Source organism: Rhipicephalus microplus, chromosome 2 (assembly GCF_043290135.1).
Source record: "Rhipicephalus microplus isolate Deutch F79 chromosome 2, USDA_Rmic, whole genome shotgun sequence".
Lineage (NCBI taxonomy): Eukaryota > Metazoa > Arthropoda > Arachnida > Ixodida > Ixodidae > Rhipicephalus > Rhipicephalus microplus.
The window spans coordinates 171,697,613-171,723,803 of record NC_134701.1 but is presented as its reverse complement, the minus strand read 5'-3'; the positions used below and the strand labels follow the sequence as shown (position 1 = coordinate 171,723,803).

The following is a 26,191-nucleotide window of genomic DNA, read 5'->3' as shown; positions in this document are numbered from 1 at the left end:
TAGCTCATTAAGCCATGCATCTCGCTTATTCTGGCAGCAATCAACTTAGCAAAAACTGTAACGCTAAAGTGACGGTCTTTGCTGTCACATTTGCCTTCGACAAATCTAGCGACAACATAACGTCAAGCTCGCCAAAATAACGTAACCAACTTTGAGCGTACACATGCCAATTTTTTGCTTGCTTCAAGTTTAGGTAAGTCATACCTGATGATTGATTGATTGATATGTGGGGTTTAACGTCCCAAAGCTACCATATATGATTATGAGAGACGCCGTAGTGGAGTGATCCGGAAATTTTGATCACCTGGGGTTCTTTACCGTGCACCCAAATCTGAGCACACGGGCCTACAGCATTTCCGCCTCCTTCGGAAACGCAGTGGCCGCAGCCGAGATTTGATCCCGCGGCCTGGGGGTCAGCAGCCGAGTACCTTAGCCACTAGACCACCGCGGCGGGGTGGTAAGTCATACCTGTACTTTGCTCTTTGTGCTATTCATATATTGCCAGTTCATCTACAGAGCCCTGGTGCTTTAGTCGCCGTCATATGAACAAAACCGCTTTTTTTTTTCATGTGGACCGGGCACTGAAGCAGCACCGCTTGTATTACTTGGACTGCTTCGAGAATTCATACTTCATGCTGCATTCTTCAAGCTGGCATCTTGAAGTCAAAAATATGTAGGAAAGTGAGTGTACACTTTCAGCTTGATTTTTTTTGCGTACTTTATGAGGCTCTGATAATTATTTGTGTATGTGTGCTGCAGACGGTAGAGAAGCGGAGTAGCCGAGGTTCTGTACACTTCAATATCAGTTGAAACAGAACCTTTGCGGTGAGGTAAAGACTGTTTCTACGTTACCACCATTATCCTTATGATGACACGTTCATGCGCATATCTTGTTATGTGCTTGAGTTTCGGGACATTGTACTGTTTGATGCACATTCGGGAGCACTATTTCAATGATGAATTTTAATGCATCTCCACTGTAAATATGTTAATTCTATAGAATAGATGGCACTCTCTTCTTAATTACTTGTACAAAACATGGTACAAGTTTTGCGAGCTTGTGAAAGTTTGTTATGCATTTATGGTACCTTCAAACCATATTAAACAGGAAAAACTGAGCCGTGGGCTTGCTTGAGATGTCCATCAGTGTACTATGCATGATTTATGACAACGCTTCTCCAGTTACCTAAAATGTGTTTGACGCAACATCTGCATAGACCGAAATCTTGTAGTTGAGTGTTCCGTATCTTTCACGTAGCGATGGCATCTAGGACTACACCAATGTTCCTTACGACAAAGAGGCGTGCGTTACGTAGTATGTGGAATAGTGCAATGCTATTTTTCATTGTTAAACTGTTTATAGATTAGGCAATGGTATTTTAAGGCAACTCGTAAATACTGAGCGAAAGTTGCGTACCTATATGGCCTCGTCAATGTAATCGCTAAGTAGCCCCTTGGATAAGTAGTGGAGTCTCATAGAAAATTATCATACCCCTCACGTCATCCTCATCACGTCAACACATCGTCGTCACTTTTCCTTCCAGTCAGGTCAAGTCACACACAAGCCATTTGAAGATCTCCATATTATTGTCTAATCACGGTCACCACAAAGCGGTGCAAAATAAAATCAGCTTCACTGCTTTATAGAAGCTAGTGGAAACACGCTATGTTTAAAGCAAGAGACACGAGATGCAGAGGTTTTTGTTTTAGTTTGACGAAAGATGTCCGTTCTCAGCAAGCTGAGCACAAATGAATGAACCTTAACCGTTCCTGCACTTCAAGGCGTTTTATAACAATCGGTGAACACTAAATGTGGAGGGCAATGACGCTGACAGTTCATAAATTCCCTCTGTTTGGTAATATCTGTTACAAGTACGGCTCCAGGCCGTAAGTGCTGTTCACATCGGCAACAACACACGTTAGAGCAGCCGATTACACTAAACATCTACGAACAGCATCTGTTACGTATTCACCACAATCGGAGCATTCTGTGCCCGACGTGACGCACTTCTTCCCTAACAAAGTCGAGTTTTCGGATTACCTCCGTTATCCCGGTCGCAGGTAACCAGCTAATAAGTGCACTACGTTGCGCCACACAAAGCGTTTGTCATATCACAATAAGACCTGTGCTCAACGGGTCATTTCGGAGCGTCCTTGCTTGAACGTATGGACGACCGGCATGGCATATCGGAAATCCATGCTGTGTTGCAAGCACACTCAGATGACTAGTCGAGCTGTCTTCTCTTGAGAGCATTCCTCAAGTCATGAGTCATGTTCACTCACTACAGCACAAGTACCGTATAACACAAATGACTTCACATCTTTTTTTTTCTTCTTCAGTTTTGCCGTGGCACGTAGGTCAGAGACGCATTCGTCACACACTGACACACAGACACATCGTACACATACACACGAGCACGTATTTATGGTTTTCCGTGTATCCATCAGTGGGCGGCTAGGAGACGTCGAAGGAAAACCCTTGGTTTCAGTATCCTCGAAGAGACGGATTTGCAGAGTAGCCCTCGGTCCCGCGACAATCACGCAGGTTCCCACGCAGTCTGTACTTCCACGCTGAATTAGTTACTATTAGCACCGAAATCCCTGAAAAGAGAATATAATGAGAAGTAAGCGGGAGACAACGCATGGTATTCGTGAATATGAAAGGCGTTGTGCATTGTTACGCTGGGCAAGCCTGCGTGCGTGAATAAAACAATGAAATGCTTCGAAGCAGTGATTGCAATAAATTCAACTGATAAATATAAACTAGCGTCGAATATACTAGCGTACAGCAAAAAAAAAAAAGAAACGAGAAGATGGCGTGATGACATGCAGGCAGCGATATAATATGACAACGTTCAAACAAAAGTGTGGTTTCTAAAACATTTTTTCTAGTTCCTTTCGCAAGTTATGGCTGAAATGGGTATGCCACGGTACACACCTTCATAGTAGTACGGAATGCAGCAGGTTACTTTTTAATGGTAAAGACACATACAAAATTGACGGGCCTCTGTCCTGTTTACAGGATGTGGTGGCCCTCTTTCCCCACGTGGGCTGAGAGATATGAAGCATGCTGAAGGGATTTATATTATATACGAGAAGTAACTAAAAAAAATATCTCGGAGGGGTGTGATCAGTAAACTATTCTGAACGAAGCGAAACTGAGGTGAAGTATATCATACTCAATAAGAAAATTTGGTTTACCAACGTATACCTCTGCTTTTCTCCTGGTCTTAAAACTACCACCTGAGCATCGCACAGGCAGAAATGCTAAACCCAGAGGCACTGTGGTAGGTTGAAGGTGGCTGACCTGTCTCGTACGGATAAGAACTCACGCTTTTGTGTGAGCATTCACCGTTATATATAAAAGAACCTGACTTTTTTTATTGTGTTCTCAAACTCCATATAGCAGTGGTGCCTATTGACCAAGTAATACACCTGACGATTGATTGGTTGATTGATTTGATCGATATGTCCAGTTTAACGTCCCAAAACCACCATATGATAATGAGAGACGATGTAGCACAGGAATCCGAAAATTTTGAGCACCTGCGGTTTTTTAACGTCCACCCAATTCTGAGCACAACAGCATTTTGGCCTCCATCGAAAATGCAGCTGCCGCAGCCGGGCTTCCATCCCGCGAACTGCGGGTCAGCAGCCGTGTACCGGCGACACTAATCCACCGTGGCGAGGCAGCGATAGAGCTGACAAGTTGTTTACTATCTCAAGTGATAAACCTTGAGTGATGGTTCATAAAATGCTACCCATCAAATATTGTCGCCAGTATGCCCACTGGTGCCAACTGAAATATATACTTCATGGGCAGCAAAAAAAGTATTGCAGTTTAGCTTTATCTCTGCCTTACAGAAGCGGGTTCACTTGTTCAGGGAAGTTCACTTGTCCAGAGAAATTCACACTCAAATCATGGTTGACCCTGTCCCACGTAACATCCACCCAATACACAACAAGGGTAGAAGAGTCGCGAAAGCTAAGGTCATACATAAAAAAACTAACCAGCACAAACTAGAACCCCTCTTCATCGATGTTGCCTGGTATCACAGTGGGGGTAAGTTCACTATTTCGGTCGCTGACGCGGAAGGTAGCCTGGTCAATATAGCCTCTGTTTATACAAAAATCGCCCATGTGGCAGAGAAAGTGGCAATCGCTCTGGCTTTTCACAGCGCAAGAGCCCCCACTGTTGTCTTCTCGGACTCGCGTACGGCAGTCAGATCTTTCGCTAACGCCCTTGTGTCTGAATAGGTGAACAGTATTGTGGCGAAAGCACCTCAACAAACCCGGGAGTGCAACGAAGGAGGGTACCACCTAGCGTGGTTTCCAGCCCATCTAGATGGTTCAGTTAACCCGCTCAGATGTAACCCTAACGAGCAAGCTCACCGGACAGCGCGCGATTTCACGTGCATCGCTGTCGTGAATAGCCATGTTTGTGACGAGGTCAAGATTTACATACAAAAATCCCATGTCTACTGCTCATGAAAGTGTTTCGTGCTACCATCTGCGCTGGAAAAACAAAATTTCTAGTCCCCCACCTCGATTTGACCGAGCCCCAGACGAGCACATTCAGACTACTTCAAACCCGTTCATATCCTGCTCCTCGATCCCTTAAGAAGATAGACCATTCGCAGTCGTGTCCCAAATGTGGCCACGAGTCATGTTCTTTTAATCACATGCTCTGGCTGTACCCAGCCCTTAACGCCTCTCCGCCCATCTCGAAAGAGCAATGGGATGCATCCCTGAAGAGCAGCAGCCTTCATGCACAACTCCAGGCCATCCAGAGGGCCCACAACATCGTGATGGAACTCCGACATCCGGTCCCATTGTGGGTGGAGTTACCGACTTGATATGGCGGGATATACCCTAAATATCTGTTCCTCAGGACCTAAATAGCGTTCTTTTCATGTCGTATCATTGCAGTTGAGCTCGCGCTCGTATACGTTTTGTGCCTTAACATTGCTGTGTCCATGTGCGTCGTCACACATACCTACACAAACGTTTCTAGAATCCAGTGTATTGCTTAAAATCAAGCGTAAGCTGTCTAATGTACCTTGAATTACTCAACCGTCTACAAAAAACATTGAGCAATAATTAAACAGTAGTTTAATTAACGATCCAGTAATGTATGACCGCAAGCGCCGTGCTCTCATCTATACTAGGAGTTAGGCAACACGACTTAGGCAGACTAATTCAGCCAATAAATAAATAATGTTCTTGAGCTCTTAGGCGCGTGATGCGTAGCCCTACACGAAGATACAAACGAATTACGTATGTTCACTAAAAGTGTACCAATATCTCCGAGTGGGCTGTCTTAAGCCTCACCAATCTTTATTTATTTGAAGTTAACAATTACCTTGACGCAAATTTGGTCTTTCTTGTTATAAATATATTATGTCCGGTGCTCAAATCTATCCCAAAAAATACCCTTCTGCCTTATTTAGTTTTTTATTTCAGAATATATAACAAACACCATATGTTGGCTAACCTGGCGCGATCTCCAAGGAACGTGTCACAAATTGCTGGTGTTAAATGATTGGCATATGATATGCATAGTGCAGTATAGTGTGAGTGTTTGAACCGCTGCAGAAGGGAAGTGTTATTGTACGCGTAACTGGTAGATACACAATCCAAACGACAAAAACAAGTAAAAAGAGCTTACTTCTTACAAATGAACACTACTTTTTGTTTGTGTATCCGAATGTTAGAAGTTTATTGATATGTGGGGTTTAACGTCCCAAAACCACCATATGATTATGAGAGACGCCGTAGTGGAGGGCTCCGGAAATTTGGACCACCTGGGGTTCTTTAACTTGCACCCAAATCTGAGCACACGGGCCTACAACATTTCCGCCTCCATCGGAAATGCAGCCGCCGCAGCCGGGATTCGAACCTGCGACCTGCGGGTCAGCAGCCGAGTACCTAAGCCACTAGACCACCGCGGCGGGGCCCGAATGTTAGAAGTTAGAGAAGATTTTAAATGAATAGAGTTATACGCAATCGAGAGAACGCCACATATGTATGCGTACTAGAGTACACGCTTGGTTAGTACCAAACCACTGAAAACTCAAGCTTTTCGTTTTGTTTATTGAAATAGTAAATAAACGAAGCAATTGTTGTCACGGTTAATTGCTGGCAAGTACCCCTTACCACTTGATTGTTACTAATAAAGAGTTTTAGAAAAAAAAACTACCATATATGCTTATACAGTCCGACATAGGTGAGTACAACCTCGTTGGAAGCAACTGGACTATATTCATGGCTATAAAACTTTTCTCAGCTAAAAATAATTCCACATACTCACCTCTTTATCTCACAACCGTCATCCATTAGTCTTTCTCCTCCCCTTTTCCCTCCATTACTGCATTGTAGCAAGCTAGAGCAAGCTATAGCTCAGGCCGACCTCTCTGCCTTGCTGTAAATGAATTTTCTCTCTCTTTATCATGTGGGCAGAACAAACACGTAACCACCACATTCATCTATGACTGTCTCTTCCTTACGCTGAAGAAACATGTGTGCCATAGTCGAAGGAAAGCCTCTTCGCCGTGTGTTTCAAGCTGCTCATCGAGATAATTCAACACACTGAGCCGCATTTTCTAGAGTGCGGGATAGGCGCCTCTATGAGGCTTGTGCCGTACATACACCAAACAGCGTCGCCGCCACAGTACGTACAAGATCACTGCAAAGACCAGTCTTTCGAACAGCTCTCTCCATGCGGCTTGTGCGAAAGCCAAAGAGGCGTTGCACCTGTGCCAGACTCTTCTCGCCACCGAAAACTCGAACGTAGCATGCCGTGCCGTCTCTATATTACCGCCGTTTGAAGAGTGGTCATTTGGAACGACTCCCCATTGTGACAACCTATCACGCTTCGGAAACGCCCTCCATCTTTGCAACCAATGAAATTTGCGCACCTTGTCAAGTACACAATTCCAATGCCATTGTGTCCATCTTGTTTGCACGTAATTCTTTTTTCATTCTCTTTCGCTCAGTGCACTACTTGTCACCATATCACTTATTTCTTGTCATGAATCATCTCCCAAGCTTCATTAACCTCTTTATTCAACTGTTCTATTTAAGCCACTAGCAGCTCTGAATAACTTAAGGGGAATTGCTGCTCGTGGTCCAATAAATGGAGTCTCCGTGATAGTTCATTTTAGCGTACTGCTCCACTACATGAAGACCCTTTAGACGGGACAATTTATGTCATCGGAGAGCTTCTGTGCTGTTTTTGCAGCCAGTGCTCTCGTGAACGTTGATATGTCTTGAAGACCAAGGCCTTAATGGCTTAAAGGAAGCTGTAACAATTTGCTTTGAATGTTTGCTGTTTTTTTTCCCCAGAGGTAGGCTCCTGCAATAGAGGCAAGGCGTCCTGTTACACTGTGAGGTAGAAACGCAATGAGGGCGGTGGTGGAAAAATCACAGCATATCCACGGAGTGATTGATGATGAATGGGGCAAAGCGTTCGTGCGTCCGTGTCTGGGTGCGTCCAACCTTCCGTCCATCTGTCTATCTCTATGTCTGTTTTTTGTCTGTTTGGTGAAGAGGACCAGCCACCGCAGTCCTCCGCTCAACTTTGTCCATCCCCCACCAACAAAGCGAGAAGCACAAGTTGCCGCGGCACTCCGCACCTGCCACTGTGCACCGTTCATGCCCCACCAACAATCCGACACGTACGGTGACAATCCAGGAGACTGAGACAGGCACTCGTTCCCCGCTCAACCAGGCACAGCCCGTGCAGCAGCCAATCGGATGGATGGATGGATGGATGCTATGAGCATCCCCTTTATAACGGGGTGGTGACAAGTATGCCACCAGGCTCGACAAAAAAAAACCTTTTTTCTTTTTTTATGTTGGCCTAATGCCTCTACTTCGATAAATTATATCTTAATGGAAAAAAGGTAAATTTTCAGCTTAAGCTCTCTGCCATTTACGGCACACTGTCCATATTTTATTTTTCCAATATTTATTTTTGTCCTTTCTCTCTAATTTTCTGCCACCAATACTCTAACCGTCTCTTACTTATTTCAATCGCGGGTGTGTTCAGCTTTCCATTGTTGTCCCTAAAACCCAAGGCTTCCTGTAGGCTCGTGCCCAAACGTACACCTGGGTGGATATCTCCACATTCAATCAGAACATGCTCCGCCGTTTCCTTATCTTTCCCGCAGCATGTGCATTGTTCTTCTTCTTTACTGAATCTTGCTTTATAACTACGCGTTCTAAGGCAACCCGATCTCGCTTCAAACAGTAAAGCGCTTCCCCTTGAATTATCGTAAAATGCCTCCCTCCTTATTTCATTTTTGCCCTTTCGGTAGTTACTCAAAGCCGGTTTTTTCTCCATAGCTGCCATCCAGTAAATCCTCTCCGCCTCCCTGACTTTTCCCTTAACGCTCTTTGTTGACATATGGCTCACAATACCAGCCGTATATTTACTAGTGAGTCTTCTAGTTCTTTTTCTCCACTGTGTGTCCACGCTCTTCCTATACAAATAACGGAACACCTTCTCTGCCCATCTACTCTCCTTCATATTTCTTAGCCTTTCTTCGAACCTTATTTTGCTCTGCGCTTCCCTCGCCTCAAAACCTGCCCACCCCATATCGCCCTTTACAGCCTCGTTTGTCGTCTTCCCGTGAGCACCCAACGCGAGGCGTCCCACAGTCCTTTGATTTACATCCATTCCCGATTGCACCTCTGCCCTCGTGCACACCACTGAGTTCCCAAAAGTAAGCCCTGGAACCATTACACCCTTCCACAGACCTCGAAGCACCTCATACCTATTGTATCCCCACAACGCTCTGTGCTTCATTATTGCCGCATTCCTCTTTCCTTTTGCTGCCGAGGCTTTTTCCTGTACCTCCATGTATCTATCACTCTCATTTACCCATACTCCAAGGTACTTGTATTCACTTACCCTCGGTATTTCTTGGCCTTGTATGGACACCGTCTGATCACAGGGATCATTGAATACCATCAAACCACACTTCGTTACACTGAATCCTAGTCCAAGAGCTTCACCTTCCCTTCCGCATATATTCGCCAGCTGCTGTATATCATCTCGACTGTCCGCAAATAAGACGATATCGTCCGCATAAAATAAACCTGGAAGCTTCTGCTCAATCATCATGCCGCCCTGTTTGTGTGACAGATTAAAACCAATGTTGCTACCTTCTAGCGCTTTTTCCATACTCACCATGTACAGAATGAATAACAGTGGGGACAAAGGACATCCCTGTCTCAGACCCCTGCTAACCTCAACGTTCTCTTTGCTACGCATTCCTTCCCACTCTATGCAAACTGTATTTTCTCGGTATATCTCCCTCAAAAGCTGTATACAGTCGTCGCCCATGCCCATTCCTTTCAATATATCCCACAAAATTTCCTGATTAACGTTGTCGTATGCCCCAGTGATGTCTAGAAAAGCCACGTACAAGGGCCTATTCTCTATTTTAGATATTTCTATACACTGAGTGAGAACAAACAGGTTATCGTCTAACCGCCTGTCGACTCGAAATCCGTTCTGAAGTTCTCCCAAAATATCGTTATGTTCGGCCCATGTTTCTATTTTCATTTTTACTGCTTGCATCGCCAACCTGTATAGTACCGATGTAATGGTTTGTGGTCTATACGAGCGAATCTTGTCCTTTTCTCCCTTGCCTTTATAGATTAAGTTCATTCTACTTTGTCGCCAACTGTCCGGTATTTGTCCGTCCTTTAAGCTTTTTTCTACTGCTTTTAACAATGCTTCTTTAGTGTTATGTCCTAGTTCGTTAATGAGGCTAACGGGAATCCCATCTAAACCCGCGGCAGTGCGCTTTGGAATTTTTCCTTCGGCCTTTTTCCAGTTGAAATTATCTAGTACTAGCTCTTCCTTTGTTGCTTTCTCCGCCACACTTTTACTCACCGGGGAGATCCCCTGGTCGCTCTTTTGAAACGAATCGGCTGTTACCTTTTGGATGTAATCTAGCGCTTCGTACCCTTCCAATTGATTTCCTCCTTCATCTAGAATATGTTGTTGCATTGTGACAGACTTCCTACCTAGCGCCTTTATGTGGCTCCAAAAAATCCTAGGCGCGGCCTCCTTTTTTTCGTGTATCTCTGTCATCCAGCGTTCACTTTCACCTTTAATTTTTGCCTCTACCAATTTCTGTACAAGGGATTTTTTCTCCAAATATATTTCCCATATTTTTTTGACTTCGTCCTGCGGCCGCTTCTCCTTTTTTGCCTTTCTATGCTCCCGTGATGCTTCGCGTCGCTTCTCGATCGCCTCCCGGATTTCCTTGTTCCACCAACTTTTTGGCTTCCTTTTTCCTTTCCAGCAAACGGTTTTCTTCTCTTTCCCTATCTCCTTCGTCATTAGATGTAACAGCTCCCTATACTCCCAGTCCTTGCCTGGTATTTCGCCTACTTCTTCCTCGACTCTTGCGGCTATATTTATTATTTGTTTGTCATTTAAATACGAGCTGCCAGACTTTGATTCCATGCTCATATTTTTAGTTTCGTATCCCATTTGTAATGTTATTCGTTTATGATCACTACCCAAGCTGTTAATGCCTTCCTCGTCTATCCTCATTTCTGTCAGTTTGTGGTAAATTCCTTCAGTCATGAGACAATAATCAATACTTGATTGCTTGTTTCCGACTTCCCATGTGATCTGGCCGTCACATTTAGGCCCCGTGTTAACTATCTCCAGACTATGTTGCTCGCAAAGATCTAGTAATAATCGGAGGGTAATGGTACAGCGCCATCTAGAATATCCTCACTCAACTGTAGTTTGTATATACTTCTATAAGACAGCGCCACCTATTATATTTATCGAGAGACACTGCCTTCTTTTTTTTTATCGCTTGCTTCTTCTGCCGGGTACGCCTGACGCTGGACAAAGATAGACTAAGGGGTGCTTGGCTCCTAAAAAGTTAACAATTTAGAGTGCTTGGTATTCGACTATGGAAGAGCTTAAAGCCGTCCATGGGCTTCACACTGTTACGACTCGCACCGCCGCCGACACTGTTGCTTAGTGTGCCGAGGTCATGGGCTGGGAAGGTTGTTCAGTAGCGCGTATGGCAGCTCGTGGCTGCTTCTGTGAAGAGATGATAGACGAGCAGACACGACGACGGTGAGTTAAGGCAAGAATTAAGTACAGCATAGAATAGAGGCGTTGTATACTTGGTACTGGGTGACAGCTTAGGACTCGATGAGCCGAGTTGTCTTCGCACACTCTAACGCTGCCGTCTTCTCTCTGACGCATAGGTCAGCTGCTTGGCGACGCACCGCTTGGCTTTTTCATAGGTCACGGGTGATTCTTTACGTCATCAAAGTGCAATCAGAAGCGCCTCTGGCCGTGGTGTCAGAATCCTCCAGTCAGGGACCACCGCTGGGTGGCACCCATAGACGAGTGATGTTGCCACGCATTGCGTAAGACTCGCCAGACTTGATGGCGCCGATTGCATCATCAGGCTGCTATCAGGCCCGTTGGTTTAGGGAGCTCGCCGCGCGTTACGTAAGACAAACCAGTGCCGCCAGGTTAGATGACGTCGTTGAGGTGATGGCTTCAGGCGGGCTCGCTCACTGGCCTTAATACAGATTGCCTTAGCAGAGGTAAGGGCGTTCTGTCAGGACTCCCAGGCGTAACAACAGATGATAAGGCCATGTCGACAAATATTCAAGAACCAAGGAGCGAACGCCGAATATCACTGCGGTGTGCAACAGTCATATACAATGCATTAACTATCGTGTGTTCAGAAAAAGTTGTTATAGATTTAAAGTAGGAAGTACTACACGATGGGAGAGCATAAAGCCGCTTCGTAGGCCTAATTTATTGTCCATGTTGTCATTATCTATATAGCGTTCACAAGCAGAAATTGCAAAGGTTTCTTGTTACAACAAGCCTGCGTGCAAGTTCTGGTTATATTGGTGGTTCTGATAGTATATCTACAAATTACTTCGGTCATACTTCGACAAAACATGTCAATTAAAAGTACTTTTAGCTCACTTCATATCATTTAGACTATCAGCTTTTGTATTAGTATAATTTACCGAATGGTGTCGCGGAGCCTACGAAAACATCCATGCTGCCATACTGCAAACACCTTGGCGTGAAAAAATTGAAAAGCATGCACACCAACACGCAGTGTTCTTAGCGTCTAGAACGCTGCTGGCACAGCGTTTATGGGTTGCTTCGATGGCAGCGTTCCTTTCTACGAAGAACCGGCATAGAGGCTCGCTACCATGCGTGCTACCCATTCTCTAGCTACGCGACGATGCGCTGCGGTGACAACGGTCATGCAGTTTGCCGTAGCATAGTCGTTCATAGCGCTGTGCGGGAGTTTCGTTACCAGTAGAAAAGTATCGATAGACTCTGGCTCTGCAGTGCGCATGTGCAAAAAGCAAAGCAGTTGGTAAGGCTGAAAGGCACAGCTTCGCAATACACAGGGTGTTTCAAGAATGTGTCCAATATTTTTTTTTAGAAAGCACATAAAGGAGTTATCAGTGTGCTACTTGCAGCGTTGCCTTTCCTGTAGTAGAAGGCATCTTGAGATGCATACAAACAATAATTACGGCTCCAATACAGAATATACCACTATCAACTTTTTAACCAGTGTTGACAGGCGGTCGAGTTAAAAGAACGAAATCAAGCCTTTTCTGCGAATAGTCCATAGCCACCTTGAAATTTCCAAAAAGCGACAACTCGTAATCGCTGTGGAGCGATGCAATGAGCCTAATTTATCTGGAGAAATCAAAACCGACACACCGAAATGCGCATCTGCCACTCATCTCGACATTACCCTCAATGAAGTTATTGTTTCCCTCACCGTTATCAACCATCAGTTTAGACACTTCGCTTCTTGGCCGCTTATCGACGCTCGCTTATTCATCTCCACCTATGCTAGGGAAAAAGTGTCGTCGTTGAGGGCGTTGTCAAAAGGAATGGTGGATGCGCAGTTTGGTGCGTCGTTTTCGGTTTCATCAGCTAAATTGACCAGAACAAATTACTCTGAAGTGATTACCTGCAGTGGCTGCCCATCCAAAATTTCAAAGTGGCTGTTGACTATTCGTAGGAAGAACATTAATTCACTGATTGGACTCGATCGGCTATTTGCACTTGTTCACAAGGTGATAGATTCAAATTTGGTAATCGCATCAGTAATTATCTTTGTACCCACTTGAAGATGCACTATGCCACAGGAAGGCAACGCCGCAAATAGCACGCGGATACCTGCTTTCTGTAATTTTAAATGTTATTAGACACATTTCTCAAAACACCCTGTATATTGCGAAGCTGTGCAGAAAAAAATCGATATCTGTAAATCATGTGGCAGAGTGCGTTTTGCGGTGAGTGTGCATATCTTGAGTGCGTTTCGTGGGCGTTGAAACAGGTAATTATTTTTTAATGCGTGAAGAGTGTTTGTGTACCTTTTTGAGCAGTGTGTTGTTTTTTAGTTAGATGCGAGATTCTTTGTCGAAACAATGAACAGGTAATGACTCTAGCCGGATGAAGTGTCGGTGAACGGCGTACTGAAATCTAAATTAAAATAAAGGGAATCGTATGCATTATCGACCACTGCAAAACACACGTTTTTTACAATACGTACCCCAGCGACAATGGTATTAGTAATCATTACCGTCAAGTCGTAGGAGTCAATACAAGTATTGCAAAGAAAAATGATTGATGCATAATTTTGTGAAACTGATTGCATACTTTGCCCCGTGAAAGAGAGTTCAACGAAAGCTGTTTGTCGCTTAGTCATACGCCTGCAATCGTAACATAAACAAGAAACTTTAGTGGTAGTTTGATTTCAAATGAAAATGTCAAACCAAAGTCCCTACAGCTCAAGTATTGTCCATTTATCTTCGTACGTTAGGAAATGAAGATTAATAGGGCACTGCGCATATTAGATACTCACTGTCAAAATCTCGACCAGAGAAACTACAGATGGACGAAGAGAAACTGACTAAAGATGTGCGATGCGACCAAAACCTTCCGATAAACATTCGTATATACTTACGATTATTGTCCCACACAAGGTTTTTGATTGGAACGCAATAAATATTACATCATATTTTGAATGAGTGTCATCGAAATTCTAATTTTCGCGAGCACATAGATGGCTCCTGTGAACAGAGCACACCTCGTCGCTACCCAATGTTTTCATTGCGGTGGCTAGATAGGAAAGTGGCGGCATAGTTCTTGCTAAGGGACTGGCAGCTGCGCGAAAAGGTAGCAGAAGCCGAGATAAGAAAAAAAAAGAGACAGGAACAGGAATGATGTTCCGCTTGGACTACCTGCAACGTTCTTATTCCTCGCCATCTCTTTTTCTGGTTCGAGCAATTACTATGAAACAATTTTTTCCCTTAACTTCAAGGCACTACTTTTTCAAGACTATGATAGTTTTAACTTTTTGTTTTAAAATTCTTGGTTTTTTGCCATGACAAAAATTGCTGTATACTGGATTTTTTTTCCTTGTCTCGGTTTATTCTGCTCCATGTTTTCATTGCGGCCTCTCGTTTTATGCCTCACCACATTTCAAAATGTTAACCTCTGAACGAGTTTTACCTCAGGATACTGCGCAAGTAAACTTGACGGCATCGGGCCGGTCACTACCTTTACAATTATATAACTAATATTCCCGTCTCATTCTTACAAACTTAATGAAAAAAAAGCATGCTAAGATGCTTTTTCTTCTCCGACCAAAGCGAAAAACGCGCTTCTATCAATGATTTCTTTCACTCACCGGCGGCAAAGGCATATCGTAGAATTCCTCGACAATCTCTGCCCTCGTGTGCTGCCGCCTTCCCAGGGTGCCTTCGGTTACGTGTTGCCGCAACCGTCCCGACGAAGTGCCGTACGGGCACGGGGCATACAACTGCTCCTGCTGCAACTGCTGTTGCTGGTGCTGCTGATGGGGCAGTTCGCCGTTGTGCGCTGGCGTTGGTAGCGGCTCCTTTTGCTTGTCCCAGGTGGCCAGCGCGACCTCCTCGCATTTTGAAGCAGGTTTCAAGCGTGGTTCGGCTGCATAAAAAACAGTCGCTTTGTGACGCTAGCTAGACTACACCATGTGATCTAACCTTAATCAAAATTCTATTACAACCACTACATTAAGGTGTTGGAACCATAATTACGAGTTTATATTGACGCACTAACTATATTCGCGTTCTCTCTACATTGCAACGGTATGACTATTTATTAGCTAGCAACAAGAGGGAGAGATCAGCTACAAATAAAAGGTATGTGTATGAAGTATTATAAATCAAACAGTGTAGGCATAGAACCAAGACACAGTAGCCTACTGGCCATATACGAGCGCTATTTGTTTCATAATTAGCAGTAACATTGAATATACAAGACCCCACTAAATTCGGCTGAGATTACTCAAACATCTGTCACATAGCTATTGGCGCCGAAAAAAAAGCCCCGTCAAGGCTTCACCAAACTCGCGTAGCAGCGTAAAGCAGCGTCCACACCGCAGTGTCCCTACAGGTGGTCCGCGCAGCAGCGTATAGTAATGTAATTCCACACATGCACAAGCACATTCAGGCTCTTTTTGGTAACAAAGCCACGAGTACCACAACAGAACAATCAATATAATAACTATAAGGGTAAATACTTAGGTGCATACATACATACATACGTACGTACATACATATATACATAGATACATACATACATACGTACATGCATACATACATACATACGTACGTACATACATACGTACGTACATACATACATACCTACGTACATACATACATACGTACATACATACATACATACATACGTACATACATACATACATACATACGTACGTACTTACATACGTACATACATACATACGTACGTACGTACATACATACATACATACATACGTACGTACGTACATACATACGTACATACATACATACATACGTACACACGTACATACGTACATACATACATACATACGTACATGCGTACATACATACATACATACATACATACATACATACATACATACATACATACATACATACATACATACATACATACATACATACATACATACATACATACATACATACATACATACATACATACATACATACACGGAAATATCTGTGTCGCAAGCTTTTTAGGGGCTGGCAGCATGCCGAGACAGTGGAATGCGATCTTCGGAAAACACACCATATATTTCTGAGGCGGCTGCATCGGTGCGCTCTCTTCTTCTCCTTCTTCCGAGCTCCACGCAGGCGGCTACAATGATGACGATCAGCACAACCACCGAACACACGATGGAAGTTACCACGGCCAGTTTGCGGTGCATCTCTTGCTGAGACGCCGCACTTGTCGAAGTCTCAGACACACCTGCATCCAAATCAGCACCACATGTGATTTGCAGACCGCGTACTACAAACAGCAACGGGCACAATTTAAGCGAAATTGTCGACAATGTTTTGTTTTGTCGTCAAATTTATCGCCATTTTTCGGAGTTAATTCGATCTGTCGATATGGTTGATTGGGCGAGTTGGTGATACATGCCTGTTTCGCAATAAGAGCGCACTACTTAGACACGGACAGAAGGACAGGGACAAGCGCTCATTCGATCGTTGCAACGTTGTGCCCCGCCTCTTTTGACGCCAAAAATGGCATACAAGTAGGAGCGTAACGTATCCTTCTCAGAAGAACAGTAAAGACTAAAAGAAATATTCAGGACGTGTGGGTGAGATTGATGGCCGCAGACATATGAAGACTGCCTCAAACAATGTAAAAAGGCTTCACTCCATAGCGAATAAAGTTTTATTGTTTGTTCTTATTTTCGAAATACGTTTATTTATTTTCATAAACAATGACTGAGCGAGGGACGGTACATAGTGGAACATGTTGACTTAGAGATGTAATGCTGTATAAATAATGAGTATTAACGCGATAGCGTGAAAGAGCTTGTTTCACTGAAATTCCGGTGTCGGCGTCGTAGGTTGTGAGCGGAGAATCATCATCTTGTGCGTGAACAAAAAAAAATAGAGAAAGATGCAAATAAAATTAGAACACCTCGGTCCAAGTGGGGATTGGTCCTAGGTTGTTTGCGTGGCAAGGCGGTGCTCTACCAGACAGCCACTCATCTGCTTGTGATTACAGCGAAAATAACTTCCTCTGCTTGGAAACGCAGTGAAAGTAACTTTGGCTTTACAAACACACGCATCCTGAATACACGCTTCACAATTCGACAATAAATATTGAAGTATTAATGCGTGGTGCGAACATTCATGGCGATCGGGCGTCAGAACAGGTGATTATTGCAATGACTTCGTGGTTTCAAGCCGGTCACCCACTATGCAAGGCGCACACGTTGCTGCGCTTATTCTCTTAAGGCCACGTAGTGGATGCATAACGAGTTCGAAAAGGTTTCATGCACTAAGTCTTGGCAGTACGCACCAGGGACTGGATATCCCTGTCACGTTCAACATTTAAAGGCAAAGTTTAAAAGGTTCCATAGTTTTTTTTCTCGAGCTCTGAGATGTTCAATATCTCATAATCTAGTGCATCAAAAAAGTGCCGTCAAGCTTGAAGCCGCACACGCCAGCTTGAGACATTCAAGGCGTTCATGTGGTCTATCTCTACAAACTCATGGATCTTCTACTCTGGTGCTATCTTAAAGCACAAGTAACCGTTGAAAATATTTTTCGTTTTTACAACACAGTAATCGAGTTCACTTATAGCAATTAAAAAAGCTACCAGTTGGAATTTTTGTAATAATAATAATAATATTAATGATAATAAAAATAATAATGGTATTAGCACCCATATAGCCATATCCAAAGTTTTGAAAATGGGGAAAATGCTCTTGCCTCGCCATAACACTCTCGGCGTCTACTACACGGTGGTTAACAAAATTTCAAAATTCTGTGGTTTTAGTTGTTTAGCAAAACGCATTTCGATAATTGAACGACGCGCTACATTTAACGCACCTTTGCTGGCGGCTGGTGCCACGTGCATGTCGTAGAGGCGCTCGGTGTAGCCCGCTGAGTTGGCCGCACCGAGGAGGAGTTTGTAGCGCCGTCCTCTCTCGAGGTTGTTCAGCGCCACGACGTGACCTTTGCTGCCCTCCTTGGACACGACGGTCCACTCGGCGTCGTCCAGAGCGCGGTACTTGACCACGTAGTGGCCGATCGGGCAGCCTCCGTCCCCGAAGGCTTCCAGGTCTAGAGGCACGTTCTCGCTATTCACCAGCAGCGGCTGTTGGTGTGCGGGTGCCACTGGTATTGTGCAGCGCGTATGAACATCGTTACATTGCCCGCTATTATCCGTTTACAATGCTGTCAGTTAACGTTCTGTAAGCAAACGAGTTCTTCTGAATCGCTCCAGGCTGAATGGATGAGAAATCATAAGTTTGTGTCGCTCAGCGCCAGCTGTTCCTTTCTAGCCAAACTACATTTCCTGCAGTTTATGTATACTTTTTGAATATAGCTCAGAAAAAGTGTTTTGCCTAAGTGAAGGTAGCGTGCTTCATTTAGAAAACCTTTTTAGGTTTGTAAGTCTATTTTACTGTAACGTATGGACGAGGTGACTTAATACAGCGTTGCGAGACAGCCGCTTCACAAACGCTCTTTTTTATAAACACTATCACGTACAGCAGAGCACAAAATCTCCGTGCCCCATTTTCAGAAGATCATGATACAGCTGCTGAAGTGGCTAAACCTGCACAACATTATTTCGTACTAGCCCCATAACACGGCCGTGCCCCCCACTCCTCCTCTATTCTGTTGTTCGTTGCATGAGTTCCTTTTTTTCTTTTAAAGTCATGCATGATGTAGGCTGGCGTACAATCGAGTGAAGCTCAAGCCACTGTTTCTATAACGCCATTGTCGTAGAAAAAGTGCTGCTTGACATTTAAAAACAGGCAGCGTGTGCATATGAATCATGGCCAGTGGGAGTCAAGCAATGGTTATAAGTGATGAGGAGCCGAACACTTACCGGAGCCTTTAGTGCTGGCTGTGATTATGGACGTCATTCGAGGTCTACTCTCACCAAGTGCTTCGACGTAGATTTCATAACGCGTCCCACAGCGCAGGTTGCTGAAAGTGTAGCCATTCGTTGTGCCTGCCACCTTGTATACTTCCCAGTCACTTATATTCGGTCGAATAAAGAGCTTGTAGCCTGCATGTGGACATATTCAAAGGACTAGAAGTTAACGCCTATTGATGGTAACTTACCAGTCACTTGAATAAAAAAGTTGATGAAACAGCAAGTACCGCACAGTCAGTGAAGGAAATTAGTGTTAGAGTGGCATGTCACTACGTGAACGCTAGCGAAGACCGAGCGAATAGATTTTTTTTTCTTGTACATTACCCGTACGATTTATATTTAGGTCAAAAAGCAGGCTTTGTCGTCCTCAATATTTCAACCATCGGCCTCTGAATGACACATTGGCTGCAAATGGGCAATAACCAAGCAATTTGCTTAAACAATATCCCAGGAAAATTTGCCGCTCCGCAGCCGAGGTCAACTTGAACAAATGAGGTGGCTTCGGCAGATACACGAACCCATTGGATATCCAGAATGATGGGACCTGGCAGTTGCTGGAAACGTTGAATCTTGCATTGGCAGACGCGGGAAGCATTCGTTCTAGCATGGAAACCACGCATCTTTCACGGCAAGAATGTCTCCCGGATGCCACACATGCTTACAAACAGGGCAACGAGTGCACCCGTTCGCACCCGTCGCTGTAACGTGACACCATAGTGCAGATGCCTTGTCAGTCTCAACACTTCCACACCCGAGTACAAAGATGAAGAAACTGGTAGGGGGAAGTTCACTGCTAACTTCCTCTAGCAGTTGCGACGGCACCTGCCCACTTGCTGGTCGCCCCAATTCACCCAGGAAAACGTCGTTGTAATTTACACTAATAGCAGTTCTGACCAAATTACTGTCCCTTGGTCCCTTGACCACAGCATTGTGAAAGAAAATGTCCGTGGTCATAGAGTGAGATGTACTCGTCCTCGCGTATGTTTTCCGACACCGCGTTCTTAATTTACCTATTGCACGTATGTCTAGTAATCCTCCCTGACTTTTTTGTATACTTCCTCTCTCTAGTACGCGTACATTTTCTCAGTTTAACCGCATTGCTGCTCTTGACTCGTACGTGCGTCATCCGCGACATTCCATCACTCATTTCATATTCCTTGTCCGTCCTTGATTCGCCTGTAGGTGGCGTTGCTTTGCGCGGACATATTTTACGACACCTACTGCAGAGACGGGGTAGGCATGCTTAGATGCTCAATAAATTCTTACCGTGCCGCGGTCCGATGACGTCATGCCAAATGATGCGTAGTTCTGTTGATGACGTGTAGTTGACAGTCACGCGAAAAAGTGAAGCAATGTCTAGACACGTAAAAAGAAAGAGCTGTATGAACAAATGTGCCGGTAAAACATATACTTGAGCATATCAAACGGCATGAGTGGGTACATGACTGCAATGCATAAGGCCCTGTAAACAACTAATCTTCGAATACAAAAGGAAGAAAACAGGAAATAAACATTATCTCAAAACTTTAGAGAAATAACTCAGCATTAGAAATATTCGTTCATGCAATACGGTGTTCTTCCACTTCTAGTTAGTGTAGACTAGCCAGTAGCATCAACTGCGGAAACGTGAATATGACAGAGGCAATTATAAAGGTTCTTTCTTGTAATCTACGTAACAATGTAGTGTGAGTCTGACCTATAAGATGCAAACAATACTGTTAACCAAGTCAGCATCTCTTGCTTTATTTTTATAGTATAGTTACAACAGAATACCATAGATTAAACCACCTAAATGACTGCTGGTATACTCAATCTTTAGAGGATAAAAAAATATTGGAGGGAAACAGTGCTAACGACGAAGCACCAGGCAAAGAAGGACACATGCAAAAGCACTGACTTAAAACAAATGTTTATTCATCTAACCATGGAATTATATACCTGCGCAGTTAAAACGAGAAGATTTATTAAAGACAGTCAAATAAATGAAATATGAGCATCATCATTAAAAAACATGCTCATTGCTCGTGCAGACAACTTGATAAAAGCACAATATCATTTTCTGACAGAGAAACTGCCATTAAAAATGACTCTTGTACCAATGAACAATTACCTGATGTTGAAGTTTCTCCCACAGTCTCGTCAGACGTTGGCCCTGGTCCCTTTCCGTTGTACGCCTGAACGACTACCGTGTACTTCGTACCAGGACGTAGATCCTTGATGTCGCATTCTTGGGTCTTGCCTGGGCGAGACTCAACTGTCTTGTAGACAAAAGATTCAGCGCGACCATCGGCTTCTGCTTTGTAACCAACATAGTAGCCAGCAATTTTGCTGTCACCTGGCAGCATCTGCGATTGGACATCAAACTAGGTTTAAGGTGGTGTACTTTTCCAGGCAAAAATAAAAATTGCCAGTGGTAAGAGGCACCTAAAATTCAGCGGTTTATAGCCTATTTGGCCCAAAGAAGCTTCTCTTGCCTTTATGTCGGACGGCGGCAGTTTGGCTTGAACAAATGTTTTAGAGATGGCTCACGTTAGTGAAGGCTAGAACAGACCATATGAACACTGTGTAGAGGTGGTAGTGGATATTCCAACATAAGTCTGTAATCTATGAACCTACATGCAGCCATCTCATTTAGCTACACAATGAGCCACGAACTACTGCATATTTTATATATGCCAGGTTAACAGTGGTGTTGAGGCAATGCTGTCGTGCATAAAAAAGCGAACTGAAAAAAATGCTTTATAGAGACTGCCTTAGTGCACAACAGACGTGTTTGCCATTGTAGTACTACTTAAACTGTACATTTAAGATAATAAATGAGCCTGCTGGGTGAGACTAATACTTCAGATTTACAGCAGCACTCGCATTGCTGGCTCACTTCACAAGCACAATTATGATAAGCTCGCTCACCCACGCGTTATCGCTCTTTCTCTCTCTCTCTCTCTTTCTCTCTCGCATATACACAGACAAACTTAGAGGGACCCTCCAACAGTTTTGGCAATTTTGTACAAACACATTGGACCAATAGACGAAGTCTCTGGGGTTATCTAGAGACTAATTTTAGCTCTCTGCGTAAACTGTAAAAGTTGCTACAACGCTTTAAAGCTGCGAAGGGTAGTAGATTGGTGCAGATTGTTGCTACTCGGCCAAACGTATTTTCAACCGCCCATTCACAGAGCGAAATGTTCTTGCCGCTTGGCGGCTCTAGAGCACGTAAGCGGCCATTGCTGCTAATCTGACTGGCTGTGATGCGCTGTAGAATGCGCAAGATCGGCTGGTAGGATGACGTTGCCCCTCGGAGCAGATATGAAGCACTCCACGATCTTCGCCTTTTTAGCCAGACGGCATGCGTACTGCCGGACGCACTACGTGATGAACTCCGAGACGGCGCGCAACCTGTCGGCATGTGGTCTCGGAGGTCTAGACTGGTAAAAGCTCAAAACGATGAGTGCATTCGTGATAACTCTGCGATCGTTAGCGATGGCAGCATGCCTCATGAGTTAAGGAGGCCAGGCAGAAGTGAAAAGGAGGGTATGATATAAATTTCCGTAGCGTGCTTGGTACACGGCATGTCACTAAATTTTTATTGCGAATACTTTGACGATGCTTTAGGTTTAGCCTAAACACTGAGAAATCTTCAAAAACAAGAAAATATTTGTCAAGATCCTCTTAAATGCTAGTGGTTTTTGCTGGAAAGGGTCATCTGCCACACTTCAAGTTTGTGATGTGTTCAGAAGTCTCGTAAATTGATATTGCTCACGTTCAACATTTCCAGGGTCACACGGTCACAGAAGAATTTATGCACTGACCTTCCAAGTAACACGAAGGCTGGTTGCGTTGAGTGGAATGACCTTCAAGTCGACGGGCTTCGCTGATGGTGCTGAAGGAAAGAGAACGAAGAAGCAATGGTGGCTCATCATGTCGGTCCGCTAAAGAGCACGGCTTCCTTTCTACGCTTGTGCCAAGAAAAATTCAGACCTAAAGAAAAAAAAGTACTACACAAAATATAAAGTCATACAGCCTCACAATATACAATTAAGACATTGGGAGCAGATGAGACAAAACGAGTGCTGGTAAGACTCGAAACACAACCTTTCTTATTTCATGCATGGCGAAAGAAAAGCGTCAATATTACCTACCGCATTAAGGGATTGGGATCTAAACTAATTTAGGAATCTCCAGATCATTGCACAAAGCTTAAGTGATAAATTGTACATGTAAAGTTTAGGTGCAACCCCTTCACTTGAACAAGGCACGTTTTACACTTTCTACTTACATGACATTGCCTGAAAAGAAGGAATCCCAAGATAAGTACTGCAGCACACCACAAAAAGCAAGGATAAAAAGATAAAATATAGCTTCTGCTCAAGTACATTATAATGAGAAAATTGCATTGCTAGTAATGGGACATATTGCAGAAAACGGCCATATTTGGACAGATGAAAGAAAATTGTTTCGATGCAAAACATGAACCACACCACAACAAATAGCCGAGACCTTATGAAAGTAATTTTCATTTTATTTGTAGGAAACCATCTGTTGACATACCTTCTGTGTCGGTGGTGAAAAACAGAGGCTCGCTCGGATTGCCAGTCCCAATACCGTTGACAGCGACTACTTCAACCCTGTAGGCAGAGTTTGGGCTCAGGCTGTCCAGTGTCATTTCCAGCTGTGTTCCAGGAATTGGAATCACGCGTGAAGTGCCATCTTCAAGCCCAAAAGGAAACAGAGAAAATATGCTTATACATTTTCTAAGTTTTAGCTATCAGGTTTATTTTCTTTGCTGCGCGCTTAGCGATTTTCAAGTCACAGCCATAATAAGCCCGGTCTCAGAGACAGTTTTTAACATCGTAATACCTAAATACGTCGGAGGCAATTCGGTAAACTGGGATTTTACTGCTCTTGTGTTGCCTACGTATGAACTTGGCCATATAGTTTAAAGAAACATAGATATCTGTCACAAAGATACGCGAAGAATAGTTGGTAAGCATTCACTGAAGGAGAAGAAACACAGAGCTAACATCACTCAGGCTGGTCCACAAATCACCGTAATTTCTCTTCGTAGCAATATTGGTGGTTAACATACATTTGCCCTGAACCGATAGCAAGTAGTTCTCCACGCCGAAGTGGCGCAATAAATCAGACTTTTCTACACAAGATATCCAAATTTTTTATTTACATACACAAAAAAGGTCTGCCAGAAGCGCTTATAAGAAGATTTCACATTCATATTAGGAGCGCTGTTGCTTCTGGCTAACGGGAGTCAGATTATCGAAGCATCAGTTTCGTACTGTATAACTTTTGACTGTTCACTTATAATGACAATGGCTGAACACAACTTAGAACCTGAAATTTATCTTTACCTCTTGAAGAGTGTATCTTGAAGTCGTATTGGGTGATCGGTGAATTTCCATCGAAAGGTACGTTCCAACGTATGGAAACACAGCGGCTCGCTAGGTGGCTCACGTGAACATTTGTTGGTGGTGAGGGTGCCTCTGAAAAGTGTACAAATTGTCACAGAACTTTCAAAGGGCTTCCTTCTTTTGCAACTTCGTGACGGTCATTCTACTCTGGTGACGTAAACTTAGTGCAAATATTTGCCCCAAATAAATGGCTCACATTGAATGAGTGTATGTGAACTAAACTAAGTGCAATTTCGTTTGCAGAAGTGTAATATTCGACTAAATAAAAAATGTCTAATAGAAAGGTGCCCTAGCACAATTCTCAGCATTCATTTATTACTGCAAAATTTTGGTCCGTTATTTCTTGTCTCTATTTAAGCCACAATTTCATTGTTATTCAATAATGCAGTGCCTAGAATGTTAAACGAATAGAATGAGGTGAAAAAATGTTACAGAACATTCTTTTCATAGTCAAGAAACAATTATCTTGAAGTCCTGTGCTGCTGCCCCTTTTACTACTTTGCGTTTCGTGCCAATGAAGTAGGTAGGGAGACATACAAAAACAAACAACCCTTATATATCAGCTGCACATTTATTTGACTCTTCTATAAATGTAAGCCCATCGGCTGAGTGAATTAGTATCACGTTTGTTAAAAAACGGTTTGTTGACTCTCTGATACTCTTTCCCAAATAAACGTTATTAGGAATCTCACATTTGACTAACCAATGAGTATGTGCAATGGCCATCCATCTATATAGACATCAGGGCCGTTCAACTAGCTAATACGAGAAGAACTAGATGAACTATGCGATATTTTGTGAAATGTACAACAACTTGTCCTGCATGATGCACGTGTGCTACACATTTTGCTGAACATTTATTAGTGACCCCCGAACAACTAAATCACGGTGTGTTTAAAAATTTTTAAAATCATTTCCACAGGGCAGTTACTGGTATTACATGTATTCATACCTAGAATACTGAACTAGAGTGAGCATATTCTTCAAAGTAACTATCTAGACGACAGGAATAAAGAATATAAGGTTGTCGCAATACCTTGCACTGTTAGCTTGATGAACATTTCGTCCTTGCCATGGCTACTTTGCATGCATAAGTTCCAGTGTCATTTGTCCTGACATCACGGAGCAATAGCTGAGACGCCATGCCATCCTCCCGTTCATGATCATTCAAGGTGTACCTAGTGGTCGTAGACAAAAATTGGCGAGATAATAATTGCTGAAACAGGTACAATAAACGCCATAAAGTAATACTTTTGAGTTATAATGCAAACCTGACTTAAGGCAATTATGTTCGCAGGCTCAGGATGCACTATTCTGAGAATGCATCTGTAAATCAATCTACTCAAAACAAGTGTGCTCGCGCAACACACGCAAAATGTTTTAAAGGTGCGAAATCTAAATGCTCTTTTTTTGTGATTATTCGTACGCGATAATGAAAGTATCAATGTTGTATCGCGAGTCGATTACACCGGTAATGAAGACCCATTGGAAAAGTGTGCCTTCTTGGGTGATTGCTGAGAAAGTTGGCAGAACTTGACGCCGGAAATGACATCAAATTGTTTAGGTCATAACAAAAGCCAGATATTTTATTCCTGACGTGAATCCAAGCACACTCAGAGCCTGCAGAAAGAATGAAAACAAAACGTTAGACTACCGCACATACAGAAGACACCCAACTACCTTTTCCTTTTTTTTGTTGTTGCATTATCGCAATACAATGTCTGAAACGACACAGCCGATCAGATGCGTCGAGCTACGTCGAGGGCCTTTATTA

At 43.5% G+C, this 26,191-nt stretch overlaps 1 pseudogene; it reads right to left on the bottom strand.

Annotated features, from left to right (window-relative positions):
* Positions 1–1,568: 1,568 nt before the first annotated feature.
* The window catches only part of LOC142792729 (cell adhesion molecule Dscam2-like), a 63,158-nt pseudogene continuing 38,535 nt past the window's right edge, over positions 1,569–26,191 (bottom strand).